A 27,672-nucleotide genomic window follows, 5' to 3' on the forward strand; every position below is an offset into this window, starting at 1 on the left:
AAGACTTTAATATGCTGAGTATCAAACATTTTGAAAAAAAACTTCTTCTGACACCCACTAGTAAGTAAATCAATCATTTTACTATCTTTATCAATTAAAAGTATTATTGTATGTTGAGTAGGACTGCGGTAATTGATAATAATTTAAAAGGACCTACCCGAAAAAAAACGTTTCTATTTTTCGAGTTTGGACAAATGTAGTATTACTAGCAGCAGCAGCTGAGGTATTAGCAATAGCACAGTGTAAACATAAACAACACGCATTATTTAATTTTTATTCAAGAACAAATTAAGAAAAACATGAAAATATGAATATAAATATTCTGATATGTTTAATTAGAGCTATTTTGTTATCAGAATAACATTAGTTTAGAACTATTCAGTTTTCAGAATGTATAATAACAATTATATATTTGTTTTTTTGACAACTTTTTCAAATCTGTGTATAGTAATACAAACCCTCAAATCAATATTCTTGAAATTTTAAAAGCAGTTAGAAAACACATCAAACTATAATTAGGAAGCTTTTTATTTTGTTATTTTTTTTCTACTTATTAAGTGAAAGGTATTTTTACGACCTGCTCCAGTGTAGTATAAACGGCCTATGGAATAAACACTTTCAACCTCGAAAATAGAAATCAACAAATTTATGGAGTTTGGTGCGTGTGCATTTATTGAACTGTGTTATTTTTAAATAATATTTTCAAGTTAAATTAAAGTTTTACAATATTTCTATTTTATTAATTTGTTAACTAAAAGTACAGAATAGTTACAAAACACCCTCCTCTCCCCAGATTAAGAATGGCTTTCGAAATAATAGCTTTATTATTTCAGCACGGTTCAATAAGTGCACAAATACTTTTCTTCGAAATTTCATAATGCAGCTTCTTATTACATTAAAATTAAATATAACATTTGCTGACTTATTTACCTGTCGAATACACACACACACACACACACACACACACACACACACACACACACATATATATATAATATATATATATAATATATATATATATAAACTTTCTGTAAGATATTTATTTGAAATGGAAACAGCATTTTGCAGTTAAGACAACAAAACAAAAGTAATGGTTCATATTCCAATCCACAAAATACGAAAAAGTTGTCAAAAACAAATGTTATCAAAGGCAACATAAGTTATTTTTCTACCTAACTGGATACCTTTTAGTTTTTTTGTTTTTTTGTTTTTTTATGTAAAATGTTGATTCTGTTCGAAAAGCAAGTAGTGTTGAGCGAGTGCTACCGAAGAACAAGAAAAATGGCCGCAATGTCTCTTTACATTTTTGAAGTCTCAACAAAGATTTCAAAATAAGAAATGAAACAAAATGGTGAATGAAACCCACCCAATAAATGTTACCGTGACATTTATTAGCTGGATTTCATGCACCATTTTGCTTTATTTCTTATTTTGAAGTGATTATCAAGACTTGAGAATGTAAATAGAAATTGCGGCCATATTTTCTTTTCGGGTAGCGCTGAATATTACCTACTTTTCGAACCGATTAAATATTTTACATTTAAATAAAAAAAAATTCTTCAGTTAGGTAGAAAAGTAACTTATCTTGCTTTGCATAACATTTGTTATATATATATATATATATATATATATATACACAAATTTTTTTTTTTTTTTTTTTTTTACATAAGTTTACATATTTAATAGTAATGTGATATTCCAAATTTAATCCATAACATTTTCAAAAGCCAATAATTATAAACCACTAACAGTAAATATGAGTGATGAACGCTCTCTTTGAAAAAAAGCTCTCTTAACCTCACCTCTAACCCCAGTTATGAGTGGCAAGTCTCCTCCTAAAACACTCTTTAACCCTAACGATAACACTATGTTCGAGTGGTAACCCCCCCCCCCAACAAAATACCTCTGTAAGCCACATACAAGCATCTAAAACAAACAAAAAATAGATCCTTCCTTAAAGAAAAATGCACATGATTTATCTCCCATAACTGTCCTAAAACGCTAGAATGGCCTGGAAATGGTGAATTATTTTACATTAAATTTTTGTGAAACTACCCCCCCCCCTGTACTGTTGTTTTTGTTTCTGTCAAGTCTTCAGTATGTTCACACATAATTTTCATTAGCCCTACAATTAATTCAAAGTCCGAATGGCAACCATTGCATAGAAACCTTCTTAAAACCACACATGATCATCTTAAAAAAAAAAAAAAAAAAAAAAAAAGCATACAGCATTTATCTCTCATAGAAAAAAAAAAAACAGTTAACTGCCCTAAAACGCTAGAGTGACCTGTAATGGGGAATTATTTTACATTTAATTCTAAAATAATTTATCTTTCATTAAAGTTTTTCATGGCATTTCATACATAATTGCCTAAAAAGGTAGAATCATATTTTGGAGGGAGGGGGGGTCAGAAAGGGTTGGGTGGGGTTAAACAGAAGGTGTTAATTTACAATAATACCAAAGAAATATTGCAATATATTCATTTTTAAATGGTCCTATGTTTAAATTTAAGTTTTTTGTACATAAAGCACATTACAATTCAACTTTGAGTTCTCCAACTTCTTTTCTGTTTATGGATACATGGCATTTTTAAGGAATTGCAGCATATTTATGCACATTTACTGTAGATTATTTGGAAACCATGAACTTTGGGAGATTTTCAGTCACATATTCTGATTCCTTGCACAAAAATACACTTATATGGTAAATTTCATTTTTTAGTCTTGTGTTTTAACAAAGATATGACATTTTTACTGAAAAAGTAGTGTAAAAAATGTGACGAAATGCATATGGTCTTAAAGAGGGGAAAATATCCAAACGTGTGAGGCACAAAAATAGCCATAACTTCCTTAATTTTAATCAGATTTTAAAAATTTAAAAAGATTCTTTCTTAGCTCATCAAGCTCTTTCTATGCATACCAATATTGAAATATTTTAAGCTATTTTAATTTTTTCATGTGTATTGCTACTTAAACATGGCAGAGTTAGTTCAACAGAAGACCATATGTGAATTGTTCAACAGAAGACCATATGTGAATTGAAATGTGCGGGGAACTTTCTTTCAGACTTAAATAAGAGCACTGGCAATGCAAAGGCGACAATCTATTGAGTCTTGGCGAAGTTTGAATCTGAGAGTAAAGTTCAACAAAGTTGCAATGATGGAAAGCGAACCAAAACTTTTCTGGCAAAAATGAAAAGATCAATAACGGCAGATCAAACTTGGTCAATATCAAAACTGGCCCAAAAACGCAATGTTAGCCACAGGACCATCAGCAGAGATGTCAATGAAGACTTTGGGATGAGCTTTTACATAAGATGCCACAACCTCCTCACTGCTTGCTCAAAAGCCATCGGGATTGAAAGATGTCAAAAGCTTCTCAAGAACAAAGACGGACATGAGAAAAAGTTCATTGTGGATGAGGTTGCCAACTGCTATCATACACAATTTATTGTGTGTAAGCCATAAGATGTTTTTCCTGTGATGCAGAGCAAGAATTCTGCTTCTATGATGGTTTTTGCAGCTGTGCCAAGTTATGGAAGGATGCTTCCTCATCATTTCATCAATGTTGGAGTTAAAATCAACACAAGATTCTGAATGATGTTTTTACTGCCCTGGATTCGTATATACAACGATGATACCAAAGTTATGTTTGTTCAGGAATTTGCGCCAGTGCATGGAGCAAAACAAGTCCAGACTTACCTGAAGGAAAATCTTTTGCTTTTAACGAAAAACATTTGGTTCAGATCTGAATATTTACGACTATTGGCCATTTAGCATAACTAAAAGAAATTTTTACATTAATCCACACTCTGTTAAAGCATTCGGAGAGCATTCTGGAATTTCGATCCTGATGAAGTGAAGAAAAGGTGTTCAACATTTCGTCAGTGGAAAATTATTACAGCAAAGGGAGATCATATTCAATAATTCTGTTAAAAAGATCGTAAGGAAAACAACCATGTATACGTCTTTTATCCTTTTAATCAGGAAATTTCAAACGAAATAAAATACTCCCAATTTACCTGCGGGACTGTGTATACCTTTTTTTGTAATTAAACGGCTTATTTTTGTATAACGAAATTAGAAATATTTTGAGTAGAGTGATGCATAGAGTAAATGTGGTGTTGTGGTGATTGATGAAGTGACATGAAGTAATGTACAATTAACGAAAGAAGGGAACACTGAAATGAATGCATACAGTTAATAAGATAGAGGCAATCCTTAATAATACTATAAATAGAGGATGACCTCCCTCACTCCCCTCAATTTGATGGCCTTTTACCTAACTCGTTACATTCTAGTTCCAATCATAGCAAAAAAAAAAAAAAAAAATTTAAAAGTGAATCATCTCTCCTCAGCATGCATAGGAGAAATCCTCCTTGACTGAAACAATTTCTTTATTTTTTTTCTCATCTCAAATATCTCTTTTTGGGGGGAAATCCTGACGTTATGTCTAACTTTTCCCCTCGTGGGAATGCAGCTAAATGTGAATAAGTTGCCCTACCAAGGCTTGATAGTCTTGACTACTCCACTATTTAACCTATAATTTGCAGTGAATAGAAATGCCCATGTCAAGAATCTTAGTGAAAGTGACTTTCATACAGAGCCAAATCACGCTTGGCCGCATATATAAACTAGCAGGATAAGTAGACATTGCTCAGGATTGGATAAGGAGCGAACGAGGAATCCTATGTCCTCCTGTCACAAATGCATAACACCATATTGCTTTTATTCTTACGTTTTCAATATATATAATAATTTTTTGTGGGTGTGACCAAAATATGTTTTCAGTTCTAATTGGATGTAATTAAACGAAATTAATTGAAATAAATTACGATAAAAATTATAGTGTTTAACCCCTTTGAGGGGCACTCAACATTTTCTGAAAATCATGAACCTCAGTTAAATTCGATAAGTTTAGCCAAAAATAATACAATAATACACAATTCAGTTGTCATGAAAAGATGGTAGAAATTTACACAAAAGAGAATACAATGTCCCACCATCTGTATTAATTTCCTAGCAGCACAAATTTGGCCTTTCTCTTAGCCACAAGATAATTTTTCCTCCTGCGACTCCTTCCACGGCTTCCTTTTCTCCTTGATGACTGCCTCAAATTCATCATTTAATCACCATGTCTTTCAGCGAACTATACCACCAACGTTTGTTCAGCGACAGGCACTGTCACAAACAGAATTGAGACGAGACTTCAGTTCTTTCCAAGACTCGTTCACATCGGTTGGATAAACAAACCTTTGTATGAGTTACTGATATAAGTTTTTGAATCACTCCTGGATTTCTGGGAATTTACATTTTCACACGTTTCTTCAGAGGAAAAAGCATGGGTTTACGGATGGCAGTAGAAGGTGACTTACAAGAAATGTTGTGTGGCACATCGTTCACCACTGATGACATTCACATTTCGGACTTTTGTTTGAGATCTATCTTCTGTGAATTGCTTGAAGAACACCAACCTCAAAATCTAAACAGCTATGAATTGTAAGTGAATGAACATCCGACCTGATATGACAGAACTTTCAATTTTTGAGCATGCGGAAAGAAAGGGAAATAAAACCAATGAATAAGAAAATAAATTTAATGAAAATGTAAAAATTTGTAATCCAAGGCTGCTCTTACAAAATTACTTGCGTTCATAGCAGAAGAAACCTTGGATCGCCGTGTCTGGTCAGCCAATATTCGATATGTGGTGAATTTATTGGAAAGAGCCGGCTAAACCAACCCAGGGTTAGTGCAAGCATTCCAACGACTTGCTTACTCAATTTTGTGTTTCAAAAAATTTGCAGAATTTTAAGGTTGATGCAACTCAAAAATTTCAATAATTTGTTTGTCCAAATTTTCATTTTCAATTGCTCCAAGGCGGCATTTTCTTTTGCTTCTTACTCTTTGCAACTTTTTACGCTTTTTTTTTTTTTATCTTTTGAGTTTGTATTTTTCTTTTTCTTCTACTTTTATTCTGCTTCCTTTTCTTTTTTTTTATTCTTTTTTCTTCTTCTTTTTCTTTTTCGGTTTTCTTTTTCTTTTTATTCTTTTCTTTTTGCGTTTTTATTCTTTTTTCTTTGTATTCTTTTCTTTTTCTTTATCTTTTTATTAGTTTCTTTTTCTTTTCTTTTTTCTTTTCTTTTTTCTTTTCTTTTTTTATTAATCTTTTTCTTTTTCTTCTTTCTCTTAATTCTTATATTTCACTTCCTTCTTTATCAAAACAGAATACATGGATACGTTTTGCAAATTGATTAATTGCAACACTAGCTTGCGCAGGTTTTTACGTTCATCAACAAAAACGCAATTGGACGTTTTAACATGTATTTGGATAAAGCAAATATGATTATTAGTTTCTTTACAGAGCATATACTTTTACAAAGTTTGTGTAAAAAGATATACTTTTACAAAGTTTGTGTAAAAAGATATACTTTTACAAAGTTTGTGTAAAAAGATATATTTTCTGGAATAGAATCGGTTAAAATGGATATTTATGCAGATCACAGACCGTTCTGAAATAATAACATTATTTATTCACCCAGTCTTAGCATGGGAGGCAGTTAAAAATAAAAAAAATAAGCAATATCGGATACACTTTGATTGTACTTGAACATCATATATAAAATATAACACGGTGTGTATTATGCATACATACAAAATACATATTGTGATATAACATCTACATCAACGCAGTGAACAATACGTCAGTCATGGCTGACATTCTCCAACACTTGACGAAAGTGACAAACAGTTGTAAAGGCAGCCAGTACCCACAAATAACTGCTTCAGTATAGCAATAACTATCATTGCCCGCCAGTGTCCACTAGTACCTACCAATACCTGACAGTGCCATCAGATGAGAGTAACCACCTAAAAATATCACTGATAAGTCACAACTCGATGACAGTGCTCAACAATTGAAGTCAAGTGATTTCATTTTGGAGCAATCCAATTGATGCTGTGCCCGACAATGAACGATTGTTGCACCTCAAAACAACACTACACATCAGTGACCGCTAGTTTTTGCCACTGGCATCCAATGAGCGACAATTTTATTTTGGACCAGTCAAATTTAAGGCGATATTAGTCATTGCCGCCAGTGAACGATAGTGATCGCTACGCACCAACATTGGCAGTTGTAAAGGCAAATAACCACCCTGAAGCAACATCGCCAGTATCCAGTGGTCAACAATGACAGCCAATGAACTCTGCTACCTACCACTGCCAGACAATGCATAACAGTAGAAATCATATGCTTTCATTTTCGTCACTGCCACCATTGCTGCCTCTACCCACAATTTTTCTTCAGTTGACAGTCGCTACCATTAGTAATCGCCGCCATCTCTTTGTGGTAATACTTTTTAATTGTTTATCCATAGTCAGTCATTTACGTGATACACATACGATTATGCACGAGATAATCATAGGTATTTTGTGCTTGATGAGGGGGCTTCACCCTAGCTATTCTGGCTTTGGCTCATATTTCCGCTGGGCAACGCTGGTACACAGGTCCTAGAATATATATGTATAGTAGTATATATATATGTATATATATAATATATATATATATATATATATATATATATATATATATAGTAATTAAATCAAAGGGATGTTGTGTTTACCTGATATACGCAATAGTAAACTTCAAACTAATATAAATAACAGTATTCATATATAGATGATTTAATCTCAACCGAATAAAAAAGCTCAATATGCAATAGAGTTGAGCTTATTATAAGAGAAAGAAAATGAAAACTAAGTTGAGATTTACGATCAAAATTTATTGTTCGACTGAATACTCCAAAAAACAATTTACAAAGTCCTTATTTTGCGAAGTTTCAAAGAATGCTATTCTTGCTATTCTTCTCATCAAAGGACAGAAAGAAATCAGCAAATTATATTTGTAGCAATGCTAGAATTTGCTGGTTATGGCATTAAGTGAAACCGCAATTTATTGTAGTCATAAATTGACAAGAAAAACAAGTGAAAACAATGTTGGATATGTGAAAAAATATTAAAAAAAAAAAAAAAATATGAAAACAAACGTGCATAATATTTCAGCTTGCATGAAAATTCAAAGTAATCCGAAAGGTAAAAATAGTTCTTTAGAGAGAATGGAGTTCAAAATTAAATCCAGTTTAATTATGCGTATAGTCCGGTTGGAAAGTTTTCAAAGTGGCCAAAATAATGGAAATTGCTTTTTTCGGACAGTGCAGTAGCCCAAAGAGATGTTGATCTCCACTCAAATGGGATCGAAAAATAAAAAGAAGAGAAAAACAGTATGTCAACTTTCATCGTCGGCTTAATTAGAAAAAGTGATTTCAAATTAAAATTATAAAGGACTAAGATCAGGCTAAGAGAGAAAAAAAAATCAGGCCCTGAAAGTTTGTATTACTCTCACCGGGTATTGTATAGACAGACTGAAACAATTCTTTTTGTAAAGTGTTAAATTCGATGCCACTATTAAAAGAGTAAGGGAGTGAGGATTAGAAAGTTTTAAGTGTGGCAGATGCTTAGCTTCATAGTAATTATAAGGCTGTTGAAAAGTCATGATGTTAATGATGATAATGATGAAGTAATAATAATAAATGCAATTTAATGCTAATAGTTAATGGTCATGTGTAAATAAATAATAATAAAAAACGCACAAATACATACATAGACATACACACACATATATACACATATACATAGACACACATGAGGACATATATATACAAATTATAATAGATGATGCTACCACTACCGCCACTACTACTACTACTACTAAACATAATAATAAAGAATACCAAGTGAAAAGACTATTAACATTTTAAAATGAGCTCCGGATCGGAATGGATGAGATAGCGCGTAAATATCAACCGAAGAATATGCATGATTAAACTGGATTTAATTTTGACTCCATTCTCTCTAAAGAACTATTTTCGCCTTTCAGATTATCTTGAAAGAATTTTCATGTAAGCTGAAATAGTTTGTTTTATATTTTTTTACATTGTTTTCACTTGTTTTTCTTGGCGATTTATGACTATAATCAATCGCGGTTTCACTTAGTGCCATAACTAGCAAATTTTAGCATTGCTACAAATATAATTTGCTGATTTTTTTCTGTCCTCTGATGAGAAGAATAGCAGGAATAGCATTTTTGAAATGCTGCGGAATGAGGATTTTGTAAATTGTTTTTTAGAAGTATTTAGTCGAACAATAAATTTTAATTGTAAAGTTTTAATTTTCTTTGTATATGTGTGTGTGTATATATATATATATATATATATATATATATATATACTAGCATGGGTGCCCGGCATTGCCCAGGTGTTTGGAGGTGTGTGTTGAGCAAAAAAAAAAGTAAGTGGTAGTAGGAAGGCAGGCTCGAACCCGTACCGCGAAGAAGGAAAGGAGCATGAAAAAAAACGTGATGTCTTTTCTGTTACAAACACTGCCAAACCAGAAGTGACGTAGGTTTAAATTAAGGCTAGACAATTGAAAAGAGGGGATGACTTTCGAAAATATTAGCGAAAAAAGCAACCCCTCCCTGTAGAAAAGTTCCCAGTTGAGAGTGAAGAAATTAATGCTTTTAGCCAATTTTTTGGTATTTGTCGTCTGAAGGGTCGAGCTCCAAAACGATACTGATCTTGTGAAAATCCGTTGCCTCTGTCGAAAGTTTTAGGCAGACATGCAAACATACATACATAAATTTATATATTGGTAGTTCAAATTTTCGACCCAAACCGATTAAAAAGCTTGCCCTATCTCTGAATACACTTTATTTAACATTTCAAATGTTTAGATCAGAAATTGTCTTAGTAATTTGGTAGAGACTGCAGAGGTCAATTTTTTTAAAACTTTGACCCCTGTTTTCACCCCTTAACATTTATTGTTTTGGCTCAAATCAAGTTATTAAGTTAGATCCATGTTACAAGGAACCTATATCTAAAATTTCAAGTGTTTAGACCCAACAACTGGCGGAGAAGTTTGGTAGAGTTCTCAAAGGTCAAACTTAATTGCCAAATTTTTGGTCGAAAACTGATTATTTAGCTTTTCCCAAATCTCAATACCCTGTATATTAAATTTCGAGTCTGTAGACTGAAAATTGACAGAGTTATTGTGTAGGGAAATGTACACAGACAGACACGTTCACTCTTTTATAGATATACTAGCATTTCAGCCCGGCGTTGCCCAGGTGATGGGAGGTGTATGTTGAGCATTAAAAAAAAAAAAGGTCAATTTCTTTAAACTTTGACCCCTTAACATTTATTTCAAGTGTTTAGACCCAAAATTGAGGAAGGAGTTTGGTAGAGTTCTCAAAAGTCAAATCGTTGAACTTTGACCCCTTAACGGCTAAATATCTGGCTGAAAACCAGTCACAAAGATTTTAAAAATCTCAGTACCCTGTATATTAAATTTCAAGTCTGTAGACTAAAAATTGACAGAGTTATTGCGTAGGGAAATGTACACACACAGACATTTTCACTTTTATAGATATACTAGCATTTCAGCCCGGCGTTGCCCGGGTATTTGGAAGTGTATGTTGAGCAAAAAAAAAAAAAGCGGTCAATTTTTTAAAATTTTGACCCCTATTATGACCCCTTAAAATTTATTGTTTTGGGCTCAAATCAAGTTATTAAGTTAGATCCATGTCCAAGGAACCTATATCTAAAATTTCAAGTGTTTAGACCCAAAATTGTCGGAGGAGTTTGGTAGAGTTCTCAAAAGTCAAGTCGTTGAACTTTGACCCCTTAACAGCCAAATTTCTGGCCAAAATCAAGTCACATCGATTTTCCCAAATCTCAGTAACCTGTATATCAAATTTCGAGTTTGTAGACTTAAAATTGACAGAGTTATTGTGTATGGAAATGTACACACACAGAAAGACAGACAGACACTTTCACTTTTTAGATATATAGACTAGCATTTCAGGACGGCGTTGCCCGGAGGTGTATGTTGAGAGAAAAAAAAAAGTGTAAGTAGGGAGGACGGCTCGAACCCGTACCAAAAAGGAGGAAAAGAATGTGAAAAAAATGTGACGTCTTTGCTGTTACGACCACCGGCAAACCGAAAGTGACGCAGGTATAAATTAAGGCTAGACAATCGAAAGGAGAGGATGACTTTAAAAAATATTGGCGAAAAAAGCGTCAAAAGTTTTAGGCAGACATGCAAACATACATACATATATACATTTATATATTGGTAACTAAAAATTTTCGATCCAAACCGATTAAAAAGCTTGCCCTATCTCTGAATACCCTTTATGTATGTTTTCAAATATTTAGACCAGAAATTGTTTGAGTAATTTGGTAGAGACTGCAGAGGTCCAATTTTTTTTAACTTTGACCCATATTATGCCCCCTTAATATTTATTGTATTGGGCTCAAATCAAGTTATTAAGTTAGATCCATGTCCAAGGAACCTATATCTAAAATTTCAAGTATTTAGACCCAAAATTGTTGGAGGAGTTTGGTAGAGTTCTCAAAAGTCAAGTCGTTGAACTTTGACCCCTTAACAGCCAAATTTCTGGCCGAAAACTGATTACAAAGATTTTCCCAAATCTCAGTACCCTGTATATCAAATTGACAGTTATTTTGTAGGGAAATGTACACACACAGGCACACGTAGGTTTAAATTAAGAATAGGCAATTGAAAGGAGAGGATAACTTTAAAAAATATCGGCGTAAAAAGCGACCTCTGCCCCTGTTGAAATGTGCTCAGTTGAAGCGGAAGATATTAATGTTTTTAGCCAATTTTTTTATATTTGTCGTATGAAAGGTCGAACTTCCAAACGATACTGATCTTGGTAAAATCCATTGCCTCTGTTGAAAGTTTTAGGCAGACATGCAAACATACATACATACATACATTTATATATCGGTAACTAAAAATTTTCGACCCAAACCGATTATAAAGCTGGCCCTATCTCTGAATACCCTTTATGTAAAATTTCAAATGTTTAGACCAGAAATTGTCTTAGTAATTTGGTAGAGACAGCAGAAGTCAATTTTTTTAAAAAAATTTGATCTATTATGACCCCTTAAAATTTATTGTTTTGGGCTCAAATCAAGTTATTAAGTTAGATCCATGTCCAAGGAACCTATATCTAAAATTTCAAATTTTTAGACCCAAATTTGTCGGAGGAGTTTGGTAGAGTTCTCAAAGGTCAAATCGTTGAACTTTGGCATCTTAACAGACAAATTTCTGGCCGAAAACAGATTACAAAGTTTTTCCCAAATCTCAGTACCCTGTATATCAGATTTCGAGTCGGTAGACTTAAAATTGACAGTTATTGCATAAATGTACAGAAACACACACACACACACACACACACACACACACACGTTCACTTTTATATATATAATATATATAGATAGATAATGTATATCTTATTTGTTTGCTTTGCTTAAATGAATTTCTCTCTCTCTCTCTCCCTCTCTCTCTCTCTCTCTCTCTCTCTCTACGTGTCGCTATTTTTGTATTTCTCTCTCTATTTCTCTACACATTAATATATTAGAACAAATTTCTGGCAGCTAACCGATCACAAAGATTGGAGTCTGTAGACTTAAAATTGACAGAGTTATTGCGTAGGGAAATGTACACACACACACACACACACAGATACACAGACACGTTCACTTATATATATATAAGTGAACGTGTCTATGTGTGTACATTTCCCTACGCTTTCTCAATTTTAAGTCTACAGACTCCAAATTTGATATACAGGATACTGAGATTTGGGAAAATCTTTGGGATCGGTTTTCGGACAGAAATTTGGCTGTTAAGGGGTCAAAGTTCAACGATTTGACCTTTGAGAACTCTACCTAACTCCTCTGACAATTTTGTGTCTAAACACTTGAAATTTTAGATATAGGTTCCATGTACATGGATCTAACTTAATAACTTGATTTGAGCCAAAACAATAAATTTTAAGGGGGCATAATAGGGATCAAAGTTTTAAAAAATTGACCTCTGTGGTCTCTACCAAATTACTAAGACAATTTCTGGTCTAAACATTTGAAATTTGACATAAAGGGTATTCAAAGATAGGGCAAGCTTTTTAATCAGTTAGGGTCAAAAACTTTTTGTTACCAATATATAAATGTATGTATGTATGTATGTTTGCATGTCTGCCTAAAACTTTCAACAGAGGCGATGGATTTTCACAAGATCAGTATCGTTTTGAAGCTCGGACTTTCAGACGACAACTATCGAAAAATTGACTAAAAGATTAATATCTTCACCTTCAACTGGGAACTTTTCTATGGGGGGGGGAGGTCGCTTTTTTTCGCTGATATTGTTGAAAGTCATCCTCTCCTTTCAATTGTCTAGCTTTAATTTTTATAAAAATGTCACTTCCGGTTTGGCGGTGGTCGTAACAGCATAGGCGTCAGGATTTTTTCCCGTTCTTTTCCTTCTTCACGGTACGGGTTCGAGCCTGCCTTCCTACCACCACCCCCTTTTTTTTCCATTTTATTTTTTTTTTGCCCAACAGACACATCCAAACACCCGGGCAACGCCGGGCTGAAATGCTAGTTTATCTATAAAAGTGGACATGTCTGTGTGTGTGTGTGTGTGTGTGTGTACATTTCCCAACGCAATAACTTTATCAATTTTAAGTCTGCAGACTCAAAATTTGATATACAGGATACTGAGATTTGGGAAAATCTTTGAGATCAATTTTCGGTTAGAAATTTGGCTGTTAAGGGGTCAAATTCAACGATTTGACTTTTGAGAACTCTACCAAACTCCTCCGACAATTTTGGGTCTAAACACTTGAAATTTTAGATATAGGTTCCTTGGACATGGATCTAACTTAATAACTTGATTTGAGCCCAAAACACTACATTTTAAGTAGTGAAAATTTAAAAAATTGACTGCTTTTTAAAAAATTTTTTTGCTGAACATACACCTCCAAATACTCGGGCAACGCCGGACACCCATGCTAGTATATATATATATATATATATATATATATATATATATATATATATATATATGTGTCTTAAAGAGTTATAACAAAAAAAAAAATGAGAACCAACTTTTATATCTTTTCTGATTCACGGCGTATCAACCATCTTTATGTGTTTATAATGCCAAAACACAATACGGACTAGTCCACTTGAAGCAACGTGTGATTCGAGCGTTGAGTTTTAATTGGATAAATAAATGTAAGTGTTCTTAAATGGATTTTTGCTGTTTAAATAGCCAATGATAGTCATTAGGTTAGCGACATTGTACATTTTGAGTGTTGAATACCATTGATGTTTCTCTCTCCATTCTCTCTATCTCTCCCATATTTTATTATAAGGTTCCGGACATCAACTTAAATGTGTACACGTGCCGGGTCTTCGCAAGAGCCAATGGTGAGCAAATCTCAGTGTTTCAGAGAGAGGCACGATTAATCAACGTTTTGAAATTTGATACGAGCCTTACAAATTAGATGCGTGATCTGTTTATTTTATTTTATTTTTTTTTATCTCCCGATTAATTGCTTTCTGTCATAGTTGGCGTGCGTACACGTGAGCCTGCGTCTGTGTGTGTATGCAGATGTGTGTGCTTTTATGTTTGTATGCAACAGTGGGGGGCGATCGAACCCCTTGTGCGGATTTTTACTCATTTTTCCTTTTCTGACGAAAATGGTAATTTTTTGTGGGAACATTGAGACTTTTCTAGAACAAAACCTTTTCGAACCATCAATAATTATAACATTGAACTGCCGACTGTCATCACGACGGTTCCAGGTTCGATTCTCGGCTTGGGATAGGTGTTAGTCTAGCGGCACTGATGAGTTGTGAAACAACGAAACAGGACTGTATGTCGATGACTAAAATATATTTATATATATATATATATATATATATATATATATATATATATATATATATATATATATATATATATATAATTGTGAACATAGAGGAACACAAGTCACATTTCTGGATTTAGATATCAAAATTGAGGAGAAAAGTTTTATTTACAAAATATTTGATAAAAGAAAATTCTTCTTGTTTCATAAAGTTCGTACGCCGCATAAAATTAGTACTTGTCTTACGTGTATGTTTTATGGGAGCATTATGTCCTATGTGTGTTTTACTGGAGAATTATGTCCTTTGTATTTTTTTATGCGAGCATTATGTCCTATGTATGTTTCATAGGAGCATTATGTTTTATATATGTTTTATGATAACAGTATGTCCTTAGTATGTTTTATGAGAGCAGTATCTTTTATGTATGTTTTATGTACGCATTAAGTCTTATATGAGAGGATTATGTTCTATTTATGTTTTATGAGTGCATTATGTCCTATCTATTTATTTATGTTTTATGAGTGCATTATGTCCTATCTATTTTGAGAGCACTATTTTCTTGATATATTACATGCAAAGGTCAGCTCTTTCAACTTTGACCTCTTGGCAGCCGAATTTTCGCCCAAAAACTGATTAAAAAGCTTGCTGCATGTCTGAATACCCTTTATGTAAAATTTCAAATGTTTAGAACCAAAATTTGCTGAATAGTTTGCTAGACACCGCAACGGTAAAATCTTTTGAACGTTAACCCTTTGGAAGCCAAATTCTCAGCATAAAAAAAAAAAAAAAAAATCTTGCCCTATGTCTGAATACACTTTATGTAAAATTTCAAATGTTTAGACCAGAAATTGGCTGAGTAATTTGGCAGAGACCGCAGAGATCAATTTTTAAAACTTTGACCCCAATTATGACCCCTTAACATGTATTGTTTTGGGCTCAAATAAAATTATATAGTTTGATCCATGTCCAAGTAACCTATACCTAAAATTGAAAGTGCTTAGACCCGAAATTGGCGGAGGAGTTTGGTAGAGTTCTCAAATGTCAAATTGTTGAATGTTGACCCGCTTAACAGCCAAATTTCTATTCGAAAACCTAATGAAAAAGATTTTCCCAAATCTCAATACCCTTTATGTCAAATCTCGAATCTGTAGACCAAAAACTGAAACTCACGCACACACGCACACACACAGAGACATTTTCACTTTTATAGATATACTAGCGGGGGTACCCGGCATTGCCCGGGTGCTTAGAGGTGTGTGTAGTTTTGGGTAAATCAAAACAAAAGAATAATAAAAAATCGTTGCCCGAGTGTTTGTGTCGGAGGTGGATGGGGGGGGGGAGGTAAAAAAAGTTTTGGTAGGTAATTAGGAAGTATCGAACCCAAAACCTTGAGGCGAAGTTGAAAAATAAAGTGTGAAAAAAAAAACGTGCGACGTTAACCGACCGGCCACCAAGAAATAGTAACGGAAACATGTTTGAATTAATTTAAGTATTAAGAATTGGCAGGTGCCCGTACTTAATGACTTAATGAGGTCAAGTGAACTTTCACTGCGGGGCAGTTTTTTATTTACTGCCGGGCAGTTTTATTTTTCCCCCAAGACGTTGGGGGGGGGAAACCAGCTCCCAATAAAAAGGGGATTGTCCAAGGAGAAACTTCGCATTGATCAAAGCTGATTGATTTTGGACGTTCCCGGCGATCACGTCGGGAACGATGCGGCAAGCTTCGAATTAGTTCCGTTTTTTTTATACGAAAAAGCTGAATCCACACGCGGCGATCCAAAAATGTGGAATATTTAGCTTTTCAAAGTCGTACAAATTAAATAGACAGGCGACCCCCATTTTTAAGTCGTAGATATTATGATTTAGATGTGATATAAAAAGTTTGAAGAAGGAGCTAGCCGCCCGATCGCTTCCCGGAAAAAAAGCCTTTTTGCGGACATACACAAAAAGCGAACATACATGCATACATACACACACATTTTCGCTTTTATATATATATAGATAGATTGACTTATCGAAAATTTGGGTCATTTTTGTTTAGTTGCAACGTGGCCTTACAAGTTCTTTCTCTGTCGTTGTTCACATTTATGGCGGTCGGTGGAACACATGCGCGCGGCGGCGTAATTAACTGATAAAGCTAATGAGAAATTCAAAAGATATCCTCACCCCTAAAAAAACAAAACAAAAAAACAAACAAACAACAAAAAAAAAAACACGATGCGGGGGAAATAAGAAGAAAGAGGAAAGAAACAAAAATAACGTGACGACCGCACAATTTGTCAATTTTCCTCATGACAGTGGATTTAAGATAAAAGATAATTATGTAAACAATCTCGCGACATCGAAATGATCTCTCTCCCCTCTCCCCTCCTCTCTCTCTTTCACTGTATCTCGCGTATCTCACGTGTACGTGTGTATGTATGTATGTATGTATGTATGTATATATATATATGTATATATATGTGTGTGTGTGTGTGGATTACAATAAATGCTCCCTATCTTGAGTTGAGTATGCCGGAGAGCGAAATTACGAACTGTCGCAAGCATAAAAAGCAATGTAAACAAAAACAGCTTAGGTGTTTGGACAATGTTTAACATTTTAATTTTCGCAAATCCATCTCAGCAACAGCCAAATAGCGTAACGGTGAGAAGCGCTGACTGTTGCCTGAGCAGTCGAGTATCAAATGTTGGTCTAACCACACTGATGATCTGTGAGACTGCGAAACAGTGCTGCAGGTTGTCTACAATATATATATATATATATATATATATATATATATATATATATATTGCGATTTGGAACTATAGACGACCCAGACTGATGCAATTTGAAAATCGTCTACGAATGTACAAATGTCCCGCTTACCAAACCAGATGCCTTAATGAATCTTGCTTTCCGAGCTGTTGGAAAACTACTTCTGTGGTACCAGTATTCAAGAATTCTGGCGAAAGAACTGACCCATCAAATTATAGCCCCATTAGCCTCCTCCCACTTTTTGCCAAAATATTTGAGACCTTAATTAACCATGCTCTAGTCCATCACCTTACAGATGCTAAACTTCTGACCGACCAACAATATGGATTTAGACAAGCCCGTTCCACGGCAGACATCCTCACTGTAATCTCTGAACGCATATACCATTCACTGGACAAAGCGGGAGAGGGCAGAGCGGTAGCTCTAGATATATCTAAGGCTTTTGACAGGGTATGGCATGAGGGTCTCCTCAGGAAGATTAGATCATACGGTATCACTGGTAGAATACTTAACATAATTAAATCCTTCTTAGATAAGAGAAAAATCCAGGTTGTCCTCGACGGTCGTAGATCTAAACAATATGATATAAATGCGGGAGTGCCCCAGGGATCTATCCTTGGACCTCTGCTGTTCCTGATATTCATAAATGACCTCCCCAACAAAATTGCCTCTGAGATGGGTATATATGCTGATGACACCACACCCTATAGCAGGCACGACAGGAAAACAAATGAACATATATCTAAAGTAATGGCAGAAACACTAGAGGATGACCTCCAATCAGTAGTGGAATGGGGACAAAAATGGATGGTCACGTTCAATGCCGCCAAGACTAAACTGGTTTCATTCAATAATTATCTGAGAGTACGTCTTTCAAACTCCTTGGCCTAACGTTCACAGGAAACATGAGTTGGAACAATTACATCGAGGGCATTGCCAGGGCCGCTGCGAGGAAGGTGGGCTCTCTCTACCGTGCTAGAAAACTTCTAACACCTGAAAGTATCCTGTACCTCTATAAGGCCACCATTCGCCCATGTATGGAGTATTGCTGTCATATTTGGGCTGGTGCATCGGCTACTAGTCTCTCGCTCTTTGACAGGGTTCAAAAGAGAGTCGCAAATCTGATAGGCCCTAAACTGGCATCTAAGTTTCAACCTCTGTCCCACCGTCGAAACGTTGCATCCCTCTGCCTGTTCTCCAAGTATTATAATGGTGAATGCTCTGATGAACTGCAAGCACTTGTGCCCCCACGACGTGAACACCCCCGACAGACCCGACAAGCTGCAAAATCCCACCCCCACACTGTAGAGATCCCTAGATGTAAAATATCTTTCTACTCCAGTAGTTTCTTCCCCAGAACTGCTAGACTTTGGAATTCCATTCCAGGTCACTGCTTCCCCAACTGTACTGACATGCATAAGTTCAAGTGCAACGTGAACCAACATCTTGCTGCCCAAATCCCTACATAGTACCCCAGTAGATGTTTCCCCTGATAGTAGCCCCCTACACCAAAGTGGCAATGTGCCCTGTTTGGGGTGAAAATGTAATAAAAAAAAAAGAAAAGATTTTCTGTTTTAGTTTAAATTCGCTGGTAACGATATTGAAGTGTTTGTTTTTTTTACAGCAAAAGTATTTTTTCTTAAAAATATTTCAAACGAAATAAATTTGGTGCCTTTCCTTCCCCCCAAATTAATTAAGTATTTCAAAGTATAGAATCTGTTTCAAATTAAAACTTAATGTATAATAATCCGCAATTTTTTTTTAGCCATTCTAGCATTTTAGGGCAGTTAACCATTTTTTTTTAGCTACGTGTGTTTTGTGATTTTAGAACCTTACCACTAGGATTTCGATTAGAAAATATGTGACACTTTTATACACTTAAAAATATTTTTATTTTTTTTAAATATATTTCACATGAAACATACATAAGACATACTGCTTTCATAAAATATACAGGAGACATAATGCTATCATAAAACATATATTAGACATAATGTATCATAAAACATATATTAGACATAATGCTCTCATAAAAGATACATAAGACATAATGCTCTCATAAAACATATATAGGTTAATGCTCTCATAAAACATATATAAGACACAATACTCTTATATAACATACATAGGGAATAAGGCTCTCATAAAACATATATAAAACATAATGTTCTCATAAAACATATATAAAACATAATGTTCGCATAAAACATATATTGGACATAATAATAAAGTCGTAATTTCAAAAGACAACAAAAAAAAAAAATTGTGCCGTTAACTAGAATTGAAACTGACAGAAAAACTGTAGCATTCAAAGCTGGTGTCGTTACCACTGTACCACCGCAACACGCATATTAAATGATTAAAAATTTAAAAAACAACAAGACGAATATAAAAAATATATGACGATGGTTTGTAATTTTTACTCATTTTTTGATCCTTTAAAAACTATTTAAACCGACTAAAGACCCATAACAGATCCATAAAAATCCAATTATTTGAGCGGCGCTCTGTAACTTTTAGTTTAAGAGAGATGGAGTTTGAAAATAAAGACAGTCACACACACACACACACACACACACACACACACACACACACACACACACACACATATAAATATATATATATATTAGTTTTTTTGGAAAAAGAAATCCAGCAGAGTGCTCAGTTTTAAAAAAAATCCGAAAATAAGAGCGTATTTATATTTTGCTTACAGAAAGTTTTAGATGAGACAAGTCGAAGTAAATTGTGAAAATAGATACATACAATTTTACGTATAGTAAATAATTATATATATATATACACATCTTCATCGAGATGAGTATTGGCTGAAGAGAGCTTGATATGGGTATCTAAAACGGTTTTAATCATCGGGTTTGAAACCGATGGTACCAATGACTTGTCTCATCTTAAAACTTTCTGTAAATATATATATTTCTTGGATTTATATTTTTGGATTTTACCGTCATTGGATATTTTACCTTTCACCAAACTATCCATTCACGTGAAATCACCTTTTTCTTCACCATATTCCCTATGCTTCATTTTTTGTTATCAAGTAAGATCTTTGACTTACTTGCAGTTTCATCAAATACTTTTGTATGCAAAATCCGATCCCGCATTTTGCTAATTCCTACCCTCTGATGAGAAGGAAAGTATTTCTTCGAAACTCCGCGGATTAAGGACTATCAACTTATTAAGTGTTTCCTTTTCAGATTAAATATGTTTTTTTTTAAAACTCTTTTTCAAAGTGTTTTTAACATGTTTTACTATTTGCTCTTATTATAAGCTCTATCTCCTATTTGGTTTTATCGAGCTTTTACATCTGGTTGAGATTACTTTATAAATATTAATTCTTTAATATTTATAATATACTTTAGTTTTACCATCTTGGTTCATTTTGGTAAATTTAAGTGTAATTTTTGTTACATATATATATATATATATATATATATATATATATATATATATATATATATTAAGTAATGTGATTTATAATTTAAAAGTTTTAAAATTTTTAAAATTTAAAAATCAAAATTTAATTAAATTAAAAATCAGTTTCATAAGAAGGAACAATAACAAAGTCAATTATCTGTACAATCGTTTCGGAAATCCGTGCTTTTTATTTGTGGTATACATGAAGTCACGTAGAATAATTATACATAGTTTTTTTGGTAAGCACGGTCTCCTCATCAGCAAATTTAGGAGGATTTCTATTGAATTGAAAAGACACCAAAAATAAACCTAGCATTAAAAGTAAGGCAGATGAATCTGAAAAATTGAAGTAAAAGGTTTGGATATAAAATTTATAAGAAAATTAATAAGGAAATTGGTATAGGTTAGAGATAGAAATGAGTAGAAAAAATATATATATTTTTGAATTTACATAATAAATTTGATTTAAAAATATATAGATATATAATTACCTTTTGGTTTTTCTTTTTTTGAAATCAGGAACTGTATTTAAAGTAGTCATTTAGATGTTTGCTATAGCTTTTTATTTTATTGAATGATGAATTTTAAAAGGGCGACGCTCGTGCAGTAAATTGTTTCCATTAGCGTATTTTGATTTAGAGACGCTACAGTTAATATCTATAGAGAGAGAGTTTTTTTTTTTTTTTTTTTTTTTTTTTTTTTTTTTTTTTTGCAAGTTTTTAAGGGGAGATAATTGTCATGGCTTTATTTATTATTTGATTTACGAGTCTAAGGGCGGTAATTGGTTTAACTTAATTTATTAAAAAAAAAAAAAAAAAAAAAAAAAAATCTATTTTTACTAATGAGTAATTTTTAATGATTTAAGGTGGTTTATATTTATTAAATTTAAACCAACGTTTATGATTACACGATTATTATGATTATTACCTTTGAACCATACCATAAACCTAACCAATCACTTCTATATGTCCACAATCAATCAAACCACCCTAAATCAATATTAAAATCAATAGTTCCCAATATCGCTCTAAGAATTTCTAGACTGTCTTCTACTAAATCAATATTTACCAAAAATGAAAAATACTATAATGAAGCCCTTAAAAACTCTGGATATAATTCACAAATTAAATTCATAAATGAAAATGATAGAAACATAAACTGCATTAAAAATAAACCTATTAAGAGCGTAATAACATATAATATGGCAATGTCTTCCCGTATACGAGTTAAGAAAAATAACCAGGAGACAAAAAAAGATAAAACCAAACTACAAATATTAGATAATAATATAAATAAACAACAAACTAAAACCCGCAAACGTAAGAATAGACACAAGGAGATCCTATGGTTCAACCCCCCGTATTCCAAAAACCTAGAAACAAACATAGCTAGAGAATTTTTTAAAATATTAGATAAGAACTTTAAAGCCCCCCATAGATATAATAAGATTTTCAATAAGAACACAATTAAAGTCTCTTACTCTACTATGCCTAACCTTCATCAGAAAATAATTAGCTCTAATAATAATAAAATTAATAAACTACAAAATGCAACTATACAAAATACATCGGACTGTAACTGTAGAAGAAAAAATAAATGTCCCCTACAAGGCTCATGTAAAATTAAAAATGTTATCTATAGCTGCACAGTATCAAAAACTCCAAATATACAAGAACCTATCAACAGCCATAACTCAACTACCGAATTAAATAATAACACCAACTTAAATCAATCTACCGATCAATTATTAACCAACCCACCACATTATAATCCAACAATAGACCTAACGGAAAATAATCATAATAATCAAGAGGTAATATATATTGGTTCCACATCTGGCCCAATAAAACATAGAATTTCAACGCACAAACATTCTTTTAAAAATAACTCTCTATCAAACCAAACTACTCTATCCAACTATATTTGGCAACTAAAAAATAGCAATATTTCTTTCAACTTAAAATGGCAAATAATTGAGACTTGCAAATCATATAAACCAGGAGATAAATTTTGTACATTATGTACAAAAGAAACCGTAAAAATTTTAAAATATGAAGATATAAAAAGCACAACCAAACTAGTAAATTCAAGACACGAGCTTCTATCGTGTAATCATAAACGTTGGTTTAAATTTAATAAATATAAACCACCTTAAATCATTAAAAATTACTCATTAGTAAAAATAGATTTTTTTTTTTTTTTTTTTTTTTTTTTAATAAATTAAGTTAAACCAATTACCGCCCTTAGACTCGTAAATCAAATAATAAATAAAGCCATGACAATTATCTCCCCTTAAAAACTTGCAAAAAAAAAAAAAAAAAAAAAAAAAAAAAAAAAACTCTCTCTCTATAGATATTAACTGTAGCGTCTCTAAATCAAAATACGCTAACGGAAACAATTTACTGCACGAGCGTCGCCCTTTTAAAATTCATCATTCAATAAAATAAAAAGCTATAGCAAACATCTAAATGACTACTTTAAATACAGTTCCTGATTTCAAAAAAAGAAAAACCAAAAGGTAATTATATATCTATATATTTTTAAATCAAATTTATTATGTAAATTCAAAAATATATATATTTTTTCTACTCATTTCTATCTCTAACCTATACCAATTTCCTTATTAATTTTCTTATAAATTTTATATCCAAACCTTTTACTTCAATTTTTCAGATTCATCTGCCTTACTTTTAATGCTAGGTTTATTTTTGGTGTCTTTTCAATTCAATAGAAATCCTCCTAAATTTGCTGATGAGGAGACCGTGCTTACCAAAAAAACTATGTATAATTATTCTACGTGACTTCATGTATACCACAAATAAAAAGCACGGATTTCCGAAACGATCGTACAGATAATTGACTTTGTTATTGTTCCTTCTTATGAAACTGATTTTTAATTTAATTAAATTTTGATTTTTAAATTTTAAAAATTTTAAAACTTTTAAATTATAAATCACATTACTTAATATTGAATTAGCTCTAGGACATTTAACTATCGAGCTTATTATATATCTAAATTACAACGAGCATTTCCTGTATTTTAATTAAACTAGTAATTTCACTATTACATTAAAATACACTTAGCTCTTTAGACTATTATTCTAATCTCCTTTAAATTATATATATATATATATATATATATATATATATATATATATCTATACATAAAATTGTATGTATCTATTTTTACAATTTACTTCGAAATAGTAAGTTTGGAAAATATATATGGCAATTAAGCTATACTAGAGAGAGAGAGAGAGAGAGAGAGAGAGAGAGAGAGAGAGAGAGAGAGAGAGAAGACAAAGAAAGAGGGAGAAAGAAGAAAGCAAGAGACATTTTGGCGATTCATATAAAAATCAGTTATACACAATGATATCCAAGTCTTTTACAACTATGCGTACACAATCTTTTAATTAACTGATTGATTTTGCGCTACAAAACAGATACTATCGAATATTGTAAATGTCAACTGAATTTTAAAAAATTTAGTAATTTAAATTTTTTGACGTGAAATAGTTAAATTTCAAATCTTGAAATTTTTATTATATGCAAGACAAAGAATACGCTTCAATATATACTATTTTTTTCAATTTTCGAATAAGATTTCAATTGGAGACATTTTCTTTTCTTTTATTTTATTTACTTATTTATTTGTTTATTTCATTTCAGTTTATTTTCTCTGTCAATAGGAACCGTTTTCTATTCACAAATTGAAATTTATTTAAAGTGGACTTTGAAACTCATATGTTATAATTATAAAAAATATTAAATAAATATATAAAGAATTATATCTTTATTAAGAAACAGCTTCACCGGATTATATAATAACTAATTTACCGAACTCGTCACCTAAATAAAGAAGAAACCAGGGAATTATGCCTACTTCGGATTGTTACCTTGTGCCGTGGATTATTCAAAATACGGATTGGATCCCTTTACCTCATTGCTACCAAAGTTTTTTACTTCGAAATTTACCATGCATTTTGGATATGAAATTCAATTTTCTTTTCATTTTGAACCAATTATATAATTTCCTTTACTCTATGATATTTAAAAGTTTTAAAACTTTTAATTATGATTTTCTATGTTTATTGCATTTAGCAAATTAGGCATAAACGATGATAATATTTGCTAATATTTTCTCCTCTCCGGAGATGGGTGAACATCGAAAACCTATAGGTTACGGAGATATACTTACTGAAATAAAATATACTAAAAATTTCAAGATTTGAAATTTTTAGTATTTCACGTCATAAAATTTAAATTACTAAATTTAGATTTATTTGCTCTGTCTGGTATATTGATCAATTCTTATTTAGCTTGGATTTTCTTTATAAAATACTAGCGGCGGTATCCGGCGTTGCCCGGGTGTTTGTAGGTGTGTGTGGTGTTAATAAAAAAGAACCCAAGAGGGGGAATATGATCGAACCCGAAGCCCTGAGGCGAAGTTTGAAAATAAAATCGGCTAGCCAGAATGAGTTAGTGAAAGATGTTTGAATTTATTTAAGTAAGAACTAAATTGACAGGTGCGCGCCCGGAAGTCGTCGAGCGTTACGACGACGATGACGACGACGGAAGCTATTCAGCAAATGAGGTCAATGACCAGGTTTGTTTGTTATAAGCGAAGTAAAAAAAAAGAAAACAACGTTAAAACTAAGCCGGTGGGGGGTAATCAAAACATCGAAAAAACAACCACAAAAAAAAACTAACGTAAGGCAAACGAACGATGAAAACAGAAAAAACGAACACGTGAAAAATGGCCTAAATAAGCCTGTTTCGATATTAAAATTTAAAAAATCGGTGGGTAACCGGGTGTTTTGAGTGTGTGGTCGGGGGTGGATAAGCGAAGTAAAAAAAAAAACCGCTGAAAAACGAACGTTACGTGAAAAATGGCTTAATAACACTGGTTCAATATTTAAATTTAAAAAATCGAAAAAAAAAACACATCTCACACCACGATTCGAACTCAAAACCTTTAGATAATGAACAAACGCGCTAATCAACTGACCTAACGCGACGTACATGAAATTGGCTCAGTTTTTCAACTATTTAAACTGAATCAGGTCATGACGTCACCTGGCGCATGCGTAGAACCGGTCGTCGTCACGAGAAAACTGTTTTTGTTGACCCCACTTGTCGAAAATTGTCGATTTCGGGGTGAAAAAAATGAACGTTTTTGGCCATTTTTCTCGATATTTTTCGAGCGAAGGATGGGGCTTCGATATGATACCGAGTTTGTGAATTTTCGTCGTGTCTGTCAAAAGTTTTTAGCAGACACACAAACATACACACATACATACATAATACATTTTCGCTTTTATATATATATATATAGACTAGCGAGGGGTACCCGGCGTTGTCCGGGTGTTTTTCGAGGTATGTGAAAAAACCCCGAAAATGTGGGAAAAAACAGGTGCCCGTGAAAAAAAAACGAAGTATCACGACGCGCAGTTGGAAAATAGTAAAGTGTTAAAAAAAAAAAACAGGTGCGCGTTTTTTATTGACGTGATGGCGATAGGTATTCAGCAGTTAGCATTTTGTGCGGGACAGTTTTGAATGAGGTGAATAAATCGGTTTGCTTGTTTTTAAAAACCCGCTCCCTGTTTATTAGGAGGAGCGAAATGAAAGCTACAGTCTGATATGACGAAGTCGACATTGAACAAACGTTACTTAGCTCTCTTGAGACAACTGGCTTTCGGCCTGTTGTATTTATTTGCTCCCCCACCGAGCAAATTAGGCACAAGGCCAATTTTTAATGTGAGGAGTCCAGGGAGAGGGAAGGGAAAATGGGGACCAGCTCCCGAGAGGAGGGAAATGGGAGCTGGTTAAAGGTCAAGCATGTGGGGTTGCCCCCACATCTGGTCTTTGCTAGTCATAGCTAGTCCTAGCTTGCAGTATCTGCCAGAACAAATACTACACTTTGATCATGTCACCCGGGCCCCGGAGGGCGCGCGGGCAAGCGGCCTGTTGGCCTGTAGTATTTATTTTCTCCCCCACCGAGCAAATTAGGCACAAGGCCAATTTTTAATGTGAGGAGTCAAGGGAGGGGGAAGGGAAAAAAGGGGACCAGCTCCCGAGAGGAGGGAAATGGGAGCTGGTTAAGGGTCAAGCATGTGGGGTTGCCCCCACATCTGGTCTTTGCTAGTCATAGCTAGTCCTAGCTAGTCATAGCTTGCAGACACTTTGATTATGTCACCCGGGCCCCGGCGGGCGCGCGGGCAAGCGGCCTGTTTCGCTTTTTGTTTATACCGAAAACCGAATGTAACGTGTGCCGATGCGGGAAATGTCGAATAATTAACGTTTGAAAGTCAATGAAATTAAATAGACAGGCGAGCTCCGTGGGTAACTCTGAGATATTACAATTTATAGATGATATAGAAAGTATTAAGAAGTTGTGAACCGAGCAAGCGCTTCTCTGAAAGAAGCCTTTTGTGGATATCGAGGAAAAGCGTACATACATACATACATACATACATACATACATACATACATACATACATTTTCTCTTATATATATATATATATATATATATATATATATATATATATATATATATATATATATATATAGATTACAGCCAATAATATTTTGTAAGACCAATAATCACTTGATTTCCATACTAGTAGATCTATTGCTTTACACTATTCTGAAGGATATATTTACATACATATATATACATATATATATG

Source organism: Euprymna scolopes, chromosome 22, assembly GCF_053919585.1.
Source record: "Euprymna scolopes isolate OS-2025 chromosome 22, ASM5391958v1, whole genome shotgun sequence".
Lineage (NCBI taxonomy): Eukaryota > Metazoa > Mollusca > Cephalopoda > Sepiida > Sepiolidae > Euprymna > Euprymna scolopes.